Source organism: Canis lupus, chromosome 34 (genome assembly GCF_011100685.1).
Source record: "Canis lupus familiaris isolate Mischka breed German Shepherd chromosome 34, alternate assembly UU_Cfam_GSD_1.0, whole genome shotgun sequence".
NCBI lineage: Eukaryota > Metazoa > Chordata > Mammalia > Carnivora > Canidae > Canis > Canis lupus.
This window is the reverse complement of record NC_049255.1, coordinates 28,657,225-28,673,194: the sequence shown is the minus strand read 5'-3', so window position 1 is coordinate 28,673,194 and position 15,970 is coordinate 28,657,225. Positions and strand designations below refer to the sequence as shown.

The 15,970-nt window shown below is 34.6% G+C and overlaps 1 long non-coding RNA gene across 3 annotated transcripts in view; it reads right to left on the bottom strand.

Annotated features, from left to right (window-relative positions):
* Positions 1–1,101: 1,101 nt before the first annotated feature.
* The window catches only part of LOC111093938, a 65,561-nt gene continuing 50,692 nt past the window's right edge, over positions 1,102–15,970 (bottom strand). For all 3 annotated transcript variants that reach the window (XR_005383565.1, XR_005383566.1, XR_005383567.1), the window contains one exon: positions 1,102–1,218. This is a non-coding gene — a long non-coding RNA (uncharacterized LOC111093938). The remainder of the gene's footprint in view (positions 1,219–15,970) is intronic.

The window sequence follows — 15,970 nt, the reverse complement described above, 5'->3', positions numbered from 1 at the left end:
GATACTTCTCAATAACCTGACTCAAAGATGATGTCTCAACAAAAGGTAAATAAAAATAGAACTTAACAAAATTTGTGGGGTACATCAAAAGATGCAATGAGAAGGAAAATTATAGCATTAAATGCCTATATGAGTAAAGAAAACCTGCAATAGTCTAAGCTTCCATCTTAAAAGTCTAGTGAAAAAAGAGAAAATTAAGCCTTATGCGAGCAAAAAATAAAAAATAATAGCAGAATTTAGTGACATTGAAGATAGGAAAGCTATAGATAAAATTTAAGCAATTAAAAGCTGGTTTTTGGGGGGAGGAGGAAGAAAACCTCTACCCAAATGAAGATGGAGAAGAAGAGAGAGTAGGCATAAATTACATATATAAAAAATGAAATTTGGTCATTGTAACTGATGCCATGAAAATTGGAAAGACAATAAGGGTATTTTATGAACAATTTAGTGCTAACACCTTTGATAAATTAAAGGAAATCAATTCCTTGAAAGGAAGAAAGCTCAAAACTCTGAAAAGGAGGGCAACCTGGGTGGCTCAGTGGTTTAGTGCTGACTTCAGCCCAGGGTGTGATCCTGGAGACCCAGGATCGAGTCCCACGTCGGGCTCCCTGCATGGAGCCTGTTTCCCCCTCCTCCTGTGTCTCTGCCTATCTCTCTCTCTGTGTCTCTCATGAATAAATAAATAAAATCCTTTTTAAAAACTCAGAAAAGGAGAATAGATAACTTGAATTTCCTTGTGTTATCAATTATTTTGAGTCACAATTAAAAACATTCCAAAAAGAAAAGCTTCAGGTCCAGATGACTTCATTGGTGAATTATACCTAACATTTGAGGATATATTTCTACTGCACCACCCCAAAAATAGAAGCAGAAGGAACACTTCTTAACTTACTCCATGCAGCCAGCATTACACTATAGTCAAAACCAATAAAGACATTTTTTAAAAAGTTACAAACCAAAATCTCCTATGAATAAAAAAGCAATAGTCCTTAACAGATTAGAAAAGTAAACCCAACAATATATAAAAAGAATTGTACTTTCTGACCAAGTACACTCCATGAAAAACTTGTAACCTTTGTATATTAATCAATGTATTTCATCAGATTAATAAATTGAGTAAGAAAAAACATAATTACATAAACAGAATGCAGAGACTTGTAAATAATCATTGTACTTGAGTTGATAATGTTGCTTGCCATGGTGCACAGATTATCAGCCCTGAAAATATAAATACACAATAATGGAATTTTTCAATAAATTGATGGAAAATGGTGGGAGCCAGTTTTCTTACCGTTTTAGAAATGTTGAGAGAAGTAGAAGACTAGAATGATCCATATGGTAATGGATTAGAACTGAAGACATCAACATGAATTTGTATTTACCTTAATATAAACTCAAATACAGAAATGTTTATAGGCAAGTGTATATACATACAGTTAGTATACACATACACAGATCCTAGATTTATTATTAAAGTGGCCTAGACACAATAATATTCCAGTAGCAATAAGCATGCTTAGGTACCAAGGTCTTGGTTTCTAGTATCACTTTCTAATAGAATACATCAGTGCTCCTGGTAAATAGCTGATTGTAGGGTTGGGACAGGTACTATACAAGATAATCCTGGAATATCATGTAGGGTATAAAGTAAAGTACTAACAAACAAAAAACTCAATTAAAGGCATATGTCAGAGGACACAGGAGCCAAATGAAAGCTCACGGCTAAAGCTGAAAAAAATTTGAGCAACAAAATATAGAAGTATATAGTAGTATTGGATTATGGCACAAAGAATAAAATAAATGTCTATGCTATAAATAAATGACTGACCACATAAACAAAAGGGTGAGTAGATAATTCTTTCACATAAAAGGATTCTAAATAACTTATGTAGCGCTTGTCCTTTAAAGAGGTGTAGCATATCTTTCCACTTCTTAAGTGTAGAAGAATTTCAGAGTACAGTATGTAAATGAAGGAAAAAAGAATACATTTATAGTGAGTAAAACTGACAAACACTATATGAAGGTCAACATCAACTATGATAAGTAATATTGATTAGTACATATCCTTAATATAAAGTGATAAAAATGTCAATTTCCTTTTCTGGTCTTCCTCCTCAAAACACATTATCCCAATCTAGTCATGAGAAAAATATCAAAGACCACATTAGGAACATTCTACATAATATTTGGCCAGTCCTCCTCAAAACTTCCAGGGTCATCAAAAACAAGGATATCTTAGGATACTGGGTGGCTTACTTGGTTGGGTGTCCAACTCTTGTTTTTTTGCTTTGGATTGTTATCTCATGGGACTAAGCCCTCCACTGGGCTTTGCACTCAGCATGGAATATGCTTATCCCTCTCCTTCTGTTCCTTCCTTTGTTCACACACTCTCTTTCTTATAAATAAACAAATAAATAAAATCCTTAAAACAAAACAAAAAACAAAAACAAGGAAACACTAAGAACTGTCAAAACTAAGAGGAGCCTAAGGAGACACGACAACAAAATTCAATGTGGTATACTGATTGGGAGCAATGAGAGAAAAGGGATATTAGGAGAAAACTGAGGAGATCTGAAGTATGTATTCAACAATACATTAAAAAAGGCATCATTCACTATGATCAAGTAGGATTTATTCCAGGAATACAAAGGTGATTCTATATTTGAAAATCTATGTGAGATATCGTATTGATAAGAGGAAAGATAAAAACCATATGACTATCTCAGTAGATACTGAAAAAGCATTTGGTAAAATACAAAATCCATTCATTATAAAAGAAAAAAAATTCTCAATAAAATAGATTTAGAGGAAACATACCTCAACATAATGAAGGCCACATATGAAAAATCAGCAGCTAACATCATACTCAATAGTGAAAAACAGACCTTTTTGTCTAATATCAGGAGGAATAAAAGGAGGTTCACTCACACCAATTTCATTCAACATAGGAATGGAACTCCTAGAAAAAGTAATAAGGCAAGAAAAAGAAATAAAAGGCGTCATAATTGGTAAGGAAAAAGTAAAACTGTCACTATTTGCAGATGACATGACACTCTACATAGAAAATCCTGGAAGGAAGTGATGGGGAACTAGGAGGATCCCAAGCTTACCTGGTCTCAATGAATACACCCAGATAATAGTCACATCGATGAGCCCCAGAAAACAAACTGAAGAACCATCTCCACAGTTAAGCAGAATCACATTGAAAACAGTGGGAAGGGCAGAGTCCCAGCTGGGAACCAAACTAACCTGTGAGACTAAACACAAATGGGAGGGACACCACAAGCCTAGGAGAAGGGAAGGAGGGGAACCAACCCCACACCAGGGATCCCAGACATGGGAGCTCTGCAAGGGTAGACAAGTTCTTATTACATTAGGCTTTGAAAACCAGAGTGGCTTCACTTAGAGAGTTTTCGTAATCAGCGGAGCTTCACATCAGGAAATTTAAAATCCACAGGCTCCACCCCAAGACAGCTGGAAGGTGACAAGAAATAGTCCTTGCCCTTAGATAGCATGACAAGCAATCTCACAGAGATACAGTATGGGAGTAGCAGTTTGAGAAGCACCTAATGTATATAGGAAAGATATCTATTTACTAATTTTAGAAGGTATGCTGGAGGGGCAGGGATCTTTAGGAAACTTTTCCATAATCAGAAACCAAAAGTACTCCACAAAAATCCATTAGAACTGATAAATGAATTCAGTAAAGTCACAGGATACAAAAATTAATATGCAGAAATAGGTTATGTTTCTAGACACTAATAAGGTAGAAAACAAAAACAAAATAATTATAACAAAAAATAAAATACTTTAGAATAAATTTAATTGATAAAGACATGTGTGTGTCTTTAAAAACTCTAAGACATTAATGAAAGAAATTGAGGATGACCCAAGGAAATGGAAAGATATTCCATATTCATGTATTAGAAACATTAATTTGCTAAAATTTCCATACTACCCAAAGCAACCTATAGATTCAATGCAAGCCATCAAAATACTAGTAGTATTTTTCATAGAACTAGAGCAAGTATTCCTAAATTTTGTATGAAACCAGAAAAGACCATGAACAGTCAAAACAATTTTGAGAAAGAAGAAAGCTGGAGGTATCACAATTCCAGATTTCATGATATACTACAAATCTGTAGTATCCAAGAGTATGGTCTTGGCACAAAAATAGACATAATGGAAAAAAATAGAGAGCCCAGAAATAAAGCTACACTTAAACACATACAATTAACTTACAACAAAGAAAACAAGAATATACAACGGCAAAAGGACAGTCTTTTCAATAAATGGTGTTGGGAAAACCAGACAGCTACATGCAAAAGAATGAAACTAGAACACTTTCTCATAGAACACACAAAATGAACTAAAAATGGATTAAATACCCAAACGGGGGACCTGAAACCATAAAACTCCTAGAAGAAAACATAAGCAGTAATCTCTAGGATGTAACACTTAGCAACATATTTATGGATTTGTCTCTTCAGGCAAGGAAAACAAAAGCAAAAATAAACTATTAGAACAATGCCAAATAAAAAGCTTTTGCATAGCAAAGTAAACCATCAGCAAAACAAAAAGGTGGCCCGGTGAATGGGAGAATATATTTGCAAATTATACAACCAATAAGGGTTAATATCCAAAATACATAAAGAACTTACACAACTCAACACCAGAAAAAATTGGGCTGAGGAACCGAATAGACATTTTTCCAAAGAAGACATACAGATGGCCAACAAACACCTGAAAAGATGCTCAACATCACTAACAATCAGGGGAATGCAAGTCAGAACTGCAATGAGATATCACTTCACACCAGCCAGAATGGCTAGTATCAAAAAGACAAGAAATGACAAGTGTTGGTGAAGATGTGAAGAAAAGGGAACACTTGTGTGCTGCTGGTAGTAGCATAAAGTGGTACAGCCACTGTGGAAAACAGTAAGGAATTTCCTCAAAGAGTTAAAAATGGGGATACCATATCATCCAGTAATATCTTTACTGCATATTTATCCAAAGAAAATGAAAACACTAATTTGGAAAGATATACACACCCCTGTGTTTATTGCATAATTATTTACTACAGATAAGATATGCAAGCCACCCAGGTGTCCATGCACAGATGAATAAGGAAGATGTAAATATGTGCCCTTATATTATACACACACACACACACACACACAGACACGTATATACATATACATATACATAGAGAAAAAAAAGAATCACAAAGGCTAGTTCAGCCACAATGTTGGCCTTGCTAGTGGGTGGTGCAGAGGAATGTTTGTGGGGCTCCCTATGAGTAAATATAGGCCCACGTAAGTGCCCCAGGCATTCCCAGCTGAAAGCATCAGCATCAGTAGGGTGAGACCCACACAACATTCTTCCATAGTACAATCCCATTACATGCGTATACTATCCTCCTGTCATTCTGCAATCTGTGGTGTGCTACATATGAAGGACAATGTTAGAAATCACTCTTCCCCTATGTTGCTTGAGTAAACAAAGCCCTGATTTCTAACCCGGAGGCCTCGCTAGTGTGTATGTATCTCCTTATCATCTAACCATATGTGTATACACATAAACCAGAAAAAACTAAGCTTCCTTATGTTTCTGATTTAACAATTCCAAGAAGTGAGAATATAACTTTGATTTTATACTTAGAAATGTTTTGGCAGGGGCTCCTGGCTGACAGTGGGTTGAGCATCAGACTCTTGGCTTCAGCTTAGGTCATGATCTCAGGGCTGTAACATGGAGCTTCATCAGGCTCTATGCTCAGCTAAGAGTCTGCTTGAGACTCTCTCTGCCCCTCTTCCCACTCATGCTCTAAATAAATAAATAAAATCTTTGAAAAAAATGAAATGCTTTTGTTTGCATATAGAAATTATAGATAAGAAAACAGAAATTATTCATGAATCCAAATCAAAAGTAGCTACCATAAATATTTATTGTCAACTCTATATACATATATACACACACAAACATACACAGATGATCATCGATGTTGCTATTATATTTGGTTTATATTTTTAGCATCTTATGAGTATTACATATTTAATCATTCTTTTTTAAAATATTTTATTTATTTGAGAGAGAGACACACACAGTGAAAGCACAAGAGCAGGGGGTAGGTGGCAGACAGAGAGGGAAAAATAGGCTCCCAACTCCAGGCTTGATCCCAGGACCCTGTGACCATGACCTGAGCTGAAGGCAGATGTTTAACTAACAGAGCCACCCAGGCACGCCTTTTTAATCACTTTTAATAAGTTTTTTTGTCATACTGGTATACTATTTAATAATTTTCATAAACTTTCCTTGAGTTTTAATCATTTTGTTTTTCCTTAGCCTTTTCTAAGCAATAATATCCTTGAAATAAAATTATGATACATTGATTCTGTTTTTTCTGTTTTATATTACACTAAAAGGAATATAAAATGCTAAATGTTTTAAAAGTTTAGTTTTTATGCCTATAATCATTTTTTTTCCTGATTATGAAAATCAGAGCTAATAGTTTTGAACTAAAAACCAAAATTAGGGAAATATTCAGCTTCACAAACAAAACTAAAAATCTCAATAGAAATAGCATACATGGTCACAGGATTGAAGGCATATGTAATCAAAATAAGATCAGGAAAGACCCAGGCTTTCAAAAACAGCAGAAAATCTTAGATCTTCTATTTACTAAATTAAGTCATGCTCTGAAATTTTCTGGTCACTATTTACATTCCTAGGTGAGAGACTGAAAGTAGCCAATCTGGCCCACACATACTTTTTGAGTTTGGAGTCACATAGTTATTTTTCCTTAAGATTCACAAAAAGTAGAGGAAAAAAAAAATCCTGCGTTGGAAGGGAATATTTTTTTTTTTTTGGAAGGGAATATTTTTTAAAAAAATAAAAGAAGTAAGGGAAATCATCCCACGTTGCACCCTGGAGCCACTGTGCGTTCAAACTGTCTTTCTATACATAAAAACCCAGAAAATCTTTCCATCGAGCATTGCAACTTTCCTTCAAACCAACAAAAATATAGATTCATTCCCTTTCCAGTGAGAGAAACACAAGGTGTCAATTTGCCAGTGGGTACAAGAGATAATATCATGAAGCCATTTCTGTCAGAGTCCAGAACCACTAACTGAGGGAACTATATATTTTCCTTCTCTTTCTTACTAATAAACCCTATGTAATGTTATCACGAGAAGGAAGATACAGTTTTTCTTACATAGGAATAACATACAAAACTTTGGTGGCCTTGCCTGTGTTAGGTGTCAGACACCTTATGCCTCCTGATAATCGTTGCCTCTAAGTATAGGTATACTACGAAGTGTTCCAAATGTGTCATAATTATAGATTTCACTTAAGTTTTTATCAGATAAACTAACTCTCTTTCTTCTTCATAGGCATGGAGAGTCACCACACACATTTTTTTAACCCTGTTTGCAATGACCCAGAGAGGAGCATTGGCTGCAAGAGGCAATTATCAGTATGCCTTGGTGGCATCATCTCTTGGTCTCTAAGACCTGTAGCCTAGAAGAGCCCAGAATTATAGGAGCAAGCCATAAACCTACTCAGAATAAGCTACTAGTATAATCTTGAGAGACATATCTCTTAAAAGAAAACATTAATGCCATTACCTTTGATTTTCCTGAATCATTTCATAAAATTCTGTCTATCCCTATATAGAATATTATTTTCAACAACTAACGCACCTATTTTAAATAAACATCAACAAATCCACTTAGCTTATGTTAATGATGACTTGCATTATGATAATACATTCTGTTTAAAATCTGCATTTCATGTTTTTAGATTATTTGACATTTTAAGTACCATTCTTTTAATTATGAAATTAATTAGAGTATAATATTCTTCTCATTAATGATGAAAATTAACATGACATGCAATATAGATTGTTTTCAAATATGAAAATTGTCAGTGTTTACTGAAAGCTTAGGTAATTTTCATTAAAATATGCATAATTGTATCCATTCATTCACAGGACATCTTTTTCAGGAAATCATAGTTCGACTTTTTTTTTTTATTTAATGTGCCTCATATTTTTTGAGGAAGAACTGAAACCTTGATTAAGATGCATTATAAATTTAGGAAAGAGACTTTTATCAGCAATAATCCTCCTCTAAGGTTACAAAGTTAAAGAATTGAAATGTTTCATTTTTTTACTTGTAAATTTTGAGCAAATAAATTCCTTTATCAGCAATTTTTTTCCTCAAAAAGCCAGCGGCTAAATCCACAGAAGATTTATGGGTTCACAGTTATAGATGTCAGCCAACTCCTTAGGGTACTGGGAGAAGAGATATAGAATAAGTCACTCTAGTCTTCAGAATCATACAAAGTGCAAAATGTACAGTCTTCAGAATCATATTACATGTTAGTTTGCCAGAATGCCTCTCTATACCTGCCCTGATCCCTACAACCTTCAGCTTGAAAATAAAATCACACGCACACACACACGCATACACGCAAAGGGAGCAAACGAATTTCAAATTGAATAGCGGTATTATGGTAATTGAAACACCAAGGTAAATTGGTTTCTATGGTCAACTAAAGCCTCCTGAGCTTCTTAAGTATCCTGTGTTCTTACCAGTGCATTTCTTATTACCTAGAAGAAATGTTTCTTTTGAGCCCTTCCCAGGAACCTAATAAAGTTTTAGTTGTTCCCAAATTAGTCTTTGCAGCAATCTTAGCTTATTTATTGGTTTAAAGAAAATATGAAGATAAACCTAGAAATTGAGGCAGACATAGAGCATCTTTGTGACAATTGCTTCAAGTGAGATTTCTGCATGGTTTCCAGGTGAGAGAAGGCTGTTGTCTCCTAACAAGGAAGGAGCTGTTTCCCTTGTCTGGAAATATTGGGAGTTCAAGAGTCTCAGCTATGTTGACACAACTTTCACCATTATGTATACCAGCTTTCTACTCTTTCCCTATCTGGGTCCTGACTTTGGCATAGATCTCTGAAAATGTGCATTTGGTGTCCTTTGAAGCTCTGCCACCACTAGAATTAAATTTCACCCTGATTTTTTTGGTACAGTCTACCTTGCAGTTGTTGGTGACAAGTTTCTTTAAATGTCCCCATGGTGTTATCCTGACATTCATTGTGTGCCATTAATAGTTTACTAATGAGCCTAGCATTTTCTTTTAGGACTTTTAATTTAATCTAAATTAATCTCAAGCCATCAGCCCAAGCCCTTATAAGGTCCATTGTCCCAAAATGCTCAAGTATAATCCCTGCAGTATAAGCCAAACTTTCAGTCTACCTTGTTGCATGCTTGGAAGTAGCCACCAGAATCTAGAAGACAACCATGGGACAGATTCTTGCTTAAAGCCCCTAGAGGAAGCATAGCTTTCCCAACTCCTTGATTTCAGACTCCTGGCCTCTGAACTGTAAGAGAATAAATAATATTCTTCTTTGTGGTAATTTGTTATGACAGCCACAAGAAACTAATATCTCATCAAAATGTTCCATCAGTGAGATACTTAGAAATGACAATGCTTTTGCCTTTCCACTATGGTTAGTATCAATGGAATCCTTATTACCATCTGTCCTGTGGGTGATATCTCACCAGAATGGCATTTAAGTGTCTCCTTTCTAAGGCCACTGTGATACCAATTATCTCAGATCAGTTGTCTATCTTCCAAAATAGAGCTTACAATAAAGGTTAGCACACAGGTAGTTCATGTGAGGATATTCTCCTAGGTACAAGGACAAGGGCATCAGGGAAGAGTAAAACAGTAAAGGCAAACCAAGGATGTGTTATTGAACTGGTTTCTGTTCTGGACCAATAAGCCCGAAGCCCAATGATGCGCTATTTGATGTACCTATTTGGCCAGATATAGTCCTAAGTTATTTAATCATACAACAATCTAATTTTTGCTGTAAAGATATTTTGTAGATGTGATAAAAATCAACTTTTAGGGGGCAGTAGGATAATACAGTTGTTTAAATTTGGATTCTTGGTTTCAGCTCAGGTCATGATCTCAGGACCATTGGATCAAGCTTTATGACAGGCTCCACACTCAGCATGGAGTTTGCTTAGGATTCGCTCTCTGTCTGCCCCTCCCCCTGCTCATGTATGCTTATTCTTTCTCTAAAATAAATAAATATAACATTTTGATTAAAAAAAAGATTTCTTTTTTTAAAGAGAGAGAGAGCAGCAGAGAGAATGTGCACAAGCCTGTGGTAGGAAGAGTAAGGGAGTGGAAGTGACAGCATCTCAAGCAGACTCCCACTGAGTGTGGAGCCTGACTTGGGGCTGGATTCCATGACCCTGAGATCACAACCTGAGCCAAAATCAAGAATTGGATTCTTAATTGAATCAGCCACTTAGGTGCCCCATGATAAAAAATGATTTTAAGTAATCCCTTGACTTTTGGGGATACTGTTCTAGATAATCTAGGTGGGCTTAATTCAGTCAGTTGAAAGACCTTAAGAACAGAGCTGAGCCTTCTTTGAACAAGAAATATGCTCTATGGGAGCAATTCAGCCCCTGACTTGAAAGTCCCAACTTGCCTTTCCTGATGGCCTGCCCTGTGGATTTTGGAATTGCCTAGAATCCCTCCCTCAATTGGATAGGAAAATCCTTTGAAAGAAATCCATCCATCCATCCATCCATCCATCCATCCATCCATCCATTTCCTAATGATTCTACTTCTCTAGTTGAAACTTGACTGACATGAATCCCCCAAAAGTACCTCAAGTGGCTGTACCAATTGAACCTCAAGATTTTTATCAGAAAAAGAAAAGTATTAATCCATAGAGTTCTATTTTCAAATCATCAAGGGCTCCTCCAAGGGCTATTAACTACCTTACATTTCCAAGATTGTGTGTGAACTAGAATGGCTGAGTAAGTCTTACAGGTAAACCATGTAGTGATGGCAGATAACTACTGGTGAAAAGTAAGCAAGTGATACAACATGGACTGAGAAAAATGACCAGTGGATTCAAGTAAACTGCTAGTTCTGCAAACTGGAATGGCCTGATTAAAAACATGGCTGAAATGATGTGAAGATTATGGGTATAGGAAGTAACATTTACCTAGCTGTCTCTGTGTAGCTACACAAAGATATAAGAAACAATTTTTTTTTTAAAGACAAAATTTAAAAAAAATTTTACAATGTTCATGGTAAGGAAAAAGATGGTTTGGTTTATTATGTTTTGCTGGACCCAGTTTAGCAAAACATTTATATAAAAAAATGTGAAACATTAACTACTCAGCCATTTATGTTAATTACACTTATTATTGTATAATATTTCTTCTTTATATAACCCTAATTTCATTAGTGTTAATTGAAAGCAATTATGACTGATTAATTGAACACTTCATTAAATGGTTTGTCTATTAGTTTAGCTGTGATTCCTAATACTGAAATACCATATTTGCAAATAGCACACTACTATTTTGGAATTTAGATAAAAATCTCTAAAATACCTAATATATCAAATATTTAAATTAAAAAATAACATTTATATATGCACATACAATATATACACCATATATTGATGGTGTATATACACAATATATACACCGTATATATACACGTACATATGTTCATGTGTCCATGAATGTATTCAGGTTGAAAGGTAAATCAACACACACACACACACTCACACAGGAGTGTATCTGTGTATATGTATAGTCCTGTGTTTAGAAGAAAATCTTATTTTTCTTAACACAGTCTGCAGTTTTCCTCTGAACACAATAGTGAAATTTTTATACATATATTCCTTTACATATCTCTACTATTTTAAATGATCAAGGTTTCTAGATTGTAAAATTTTAAAGTTTTTATTTATTATTCAACTTTATGAACCAGCAATTCCATTTTCAGGTATATATGCAAAGGAAACAAGGAGTTCAAAGAGGTTATCTGCACTTTCATGTTTACTGCAGCATTATTCACAATAGTCAAGATATGAGAACAACCTAAATGTCTCTCAATGGAGGAATGGATAAAAAAGTTGTGATATACATGTATAATGGGATATTGCTCAAATATAATAAAGGAAATCCTGCCATATATGGACATGGAATATGCTAATGCAATATGCTGAAATAAATCAGACAAAGATAAATACCAGAAGATATTTTTTCTAATGAGTGAGTTAATCCATGAAAATTCAAACCAATTACTATGCCTATATTTATACCAAAGTTATCATGGTCTATTTGCAAAATAATCATAGATTTCCCAATGCCTTTAATAAATAAAAGTCATTGATTTTCAAATCCTGGCAAATTGGCATAAATGTATGTTATAGTTTAACAGGTTATCTCATCCCATCTTCTTAGGTACTAATGGTAATAATCTAATGATTATCGCTATACCCTTCTCCAATGATTCTTCAATTAAAACTCTTTACTCTTAACCTTTTACCCATAGTAATCAAAGAAAATAAGGTGATCATGAGGGAATTTTCCCAGATCTGTTTTCTAAAACCCAGATGACTTGTACTAACTGAAATGTGGCTTTGTCTTTACAGAAATCAATATGATTATGAAATCAATATTTATTTCAGATGGACAAACAGGAACTGTGTGGATGTTATCCACACAAAATATGATTATAAATCTAAGATAAGTACAATCTTTAAAAACAAACCATTCAAAGGAAATAATATATATATTATTTAATTTTAATGATAAGTCTGATTGTTACTCTTGAGTATACATATGTGGTAAAATGCTAATTAATGCTAAAGTTACTTATTCTTAGTTGAAAGAAGTTATGGATAATAAAAAAATTGATAGTACTATTTTTAAGTTTTGAACAGAAAAATCAGAGCTACTTAAGATAATTTAAAGAATATAATACATTGACTGATGTTTCTCCAACTCTTGTTTCTCTGTGTGTGTATCTCTCTCTTTTTTCCTAGCCTAAGAGTATCATTGAGACAGTGCTTTTATTAATTCCAAATTAGTAATAAACCCTTGTTTTATCTTCAAATGACCTCCAATGCGAGAGACAAGATAGGTAGGAAATATTACCAGTTAATATTGATGAATTGCCATTTCTTCAGGAAGGACTTTCTTAATTTTTCTTGCCAAAACAAAATTAGGTAAACTAGCAAACTTTAATTTATGTATTCAAAATTGAATACACTTATTTTGGCCTATTACAGAAAGAATCAGTGATAGAGATTCTTCGATTACTTTGGAACATTTACGAAAAAACTACCAAAAATAATTTAAACTTTTCTCTCATTAGAATGCGGAATGCAGGTAGGCTAGTAATTATGGCTATGGTGGCAAATGAAAGTGTATTACACAACTCCAGCTGTTCCTGAAAGAATCATCAGTCAAAACTCCAGGATGATTTCTCCTGGGTGCCTTTAAATGATATCCTTTCTACCAACCTTTTATTTCTATTTTATTTCTCTCTTCTTGGAAATGCTACTGCTTCTTAGATTTGCAGTCTTCCTAATTTCCATCCTGTGCTTTGTGCCTGATGACAGAGTCTACAGGGACTCCCTCTGCTATCTACTTTTCTCCTCCAACTAAAATATAACATTCTGAATTACTAACCTCTTCACTCCTAAATGAACTTCACTCATTTGAAATGCTGGCATTGATAAACTTCAACTTATTATCCCCCAAACTGGTAATCCTAAATAATCACTAAAGTTGTTTTAAGGAACAACTTAGGAAACATCCTATCAGAATTTCACTCCTGTAGGAAACATCCTATCAGAATTTCACTCTTTAGGAAACATCCTATCAGAATTTCACTCCTGTAGGATACACACCAGCTGAAAACTAAAACAAAGTCTATTTAAATACAACAAAATGAAGTGTGTATTGCAGTCTTACTTTCCAATGTTCTACAATTTTGTGACATTGACAAAAGCTCAGTCAAGTGAAAAAAAAATGCTACTGGTAATTGATTTGTTTTAGATTTGTTTGTTCTTTGTTACTCATTACCACACGACAGTAAAAACGCATCACGTTCCCTGAAGAACAATAGGTTTCCATTGTGGTTTAATTGTGGTCACCATGATGTATTCAATACTACCCTGGGGCATTACAATTAACTACCAAGACATAGTAATGATAAAATAAATTTTAAAACTAACCAAAAGATTACTCCAGAATATGCCTACAAGATTCCCAAGATTAGGGAAGCACATCTGCCAAACTATTATTAAATGGATGAAACTGAAGTAGTAGGGGAGACGAATAAATATTAAGTGCTCTTTGGTGTATATCTTTGTTGGTTTAATTACTACCCAGTAAAGAATGATTTCTTATTATTCAACTGAAATGTCTTCAAGGAATTTGTTAGATATAAATGTCTTTGTCAGGCTGGATAATATGTTCCATTAGGTGGCACATATATATGTTTGTGTCATAGTGGATATGCCACATTGTTCACCAGATTGAAGTCAATGAACCCCCCTTTTATAGTCCAGAACAGGAGGATATTAGGGAGAACTGGGGGATACAAGACTATATTGGAAAACTGTGATAAATGTTCAGTGCTTTAATTTTAAAATCAATCTCAATTTCATTAGATACCTTTCCATGTTTGATTGGAAGCTTGGAATGTGAAGGCAATTATCCTTATGGGGATAATAAGCAACTTAGCTAATTCCTTGATTGGGGAGGATTCTGCTATTTCTGCCCATAAGAGAAGCTCAAAGGGAAGTTCAAGTTCTTCAATTCATCAGAAACCACCCAAAAAGTCCACGTTGTAATTCAAAATTCAGTCTCTCCTAACTACAAGAAGGTGGTTATCTGAAAACCAAGAAGATAAGTCTCACCAGAAATCAGCTCTGCTGGTACCCTGATCTTGGAATTCCAGTGTCCAGAACTGTGAGAGGATAGGTATCTGTTATTTGAGCCACTCAATCTATAATATTTTGTTATGGCAGCTCAAGCTGACTAAAATGCCATTAAAATGAAGCTTTTAAGAAGTATTTAATAACATGAAGTAAAAAAAGAAAAAAACAATGTGTCTATCACTATATTATTGGACATAGAAAAGTATTGGACACATACACTTTATACATTGAAGGCCGACTGGAAAGAACTACCATAAAATAGAACTCGGTTTAGTATAGGTTTTTAAAAACTACTTATTTTGAGGGAACAAAGCCTTCTTTTCCAAAAAAGCTGCACTGTGATGAGTCATTAGAATTTAGTGCCATTCTGGTTGGCAAGGTCTGTTCAGAATGTCCTAGTTAATGTCATGCAATCTACGGATGTTGTGTGTAACTCTGCCTGTATAAAGCTAAGTTGGTTGAACCACTGGAGGGTAGAGGGATGCTGGGGTAAGAGATAGAAGCTTGTAATAACCAGCACTCAGGTTTTGGCAGATTGAGTTCCTGCCTGCAATGCCCAGGTAGTTCCAACCACCATCTTTGCTCATCTGCAGAGTCATTTTAATTTAGAAATTAAAAAAAAAAAAAATTCCTCGGTCATTCTATCATCTGTGCGATTTTGTTTATGTTGATTTAATTTCTATTTGGAGTTTTACTTTAGAAGCCTTTTAAAAAAGGCTTTTAGTAATTCTATTTTCAACTTTAAAATACATATAACTTACTCAAAAATTACTTTCTGGAGTTAATCAGAGATATCAGTTAGAGGGAGCAAGGGGAGGCATTATGAAATGGATCTACAGCACAAAGATGCTGTTGCAATGCCAACTAACACTATACTATCACTTCTTGCTCCCTAAAGCAAGTGAAATTATTTTGCCACACAAATGTGTTGATCCTAATCTCAAGCAGCTGACACTCCTCTGGAGACCCATTGTCTACCCCTCTAAAAATGTACATACAAGTCTTAAGGCATAAGACTTACTGCCTTGCTTTCCAGTGTTAGTTGGTTGTGCTTTAAAAAACAGTTTCTGACCTTTTAGAAGTTTCATAACTTTAAATGAGGGAGTGAACAAGAGTTAAAGGAGGCCCACCAGGCTTTCTTTCAGTTACACTACATTCTTTTGGAATTACCTGTGTGAGATT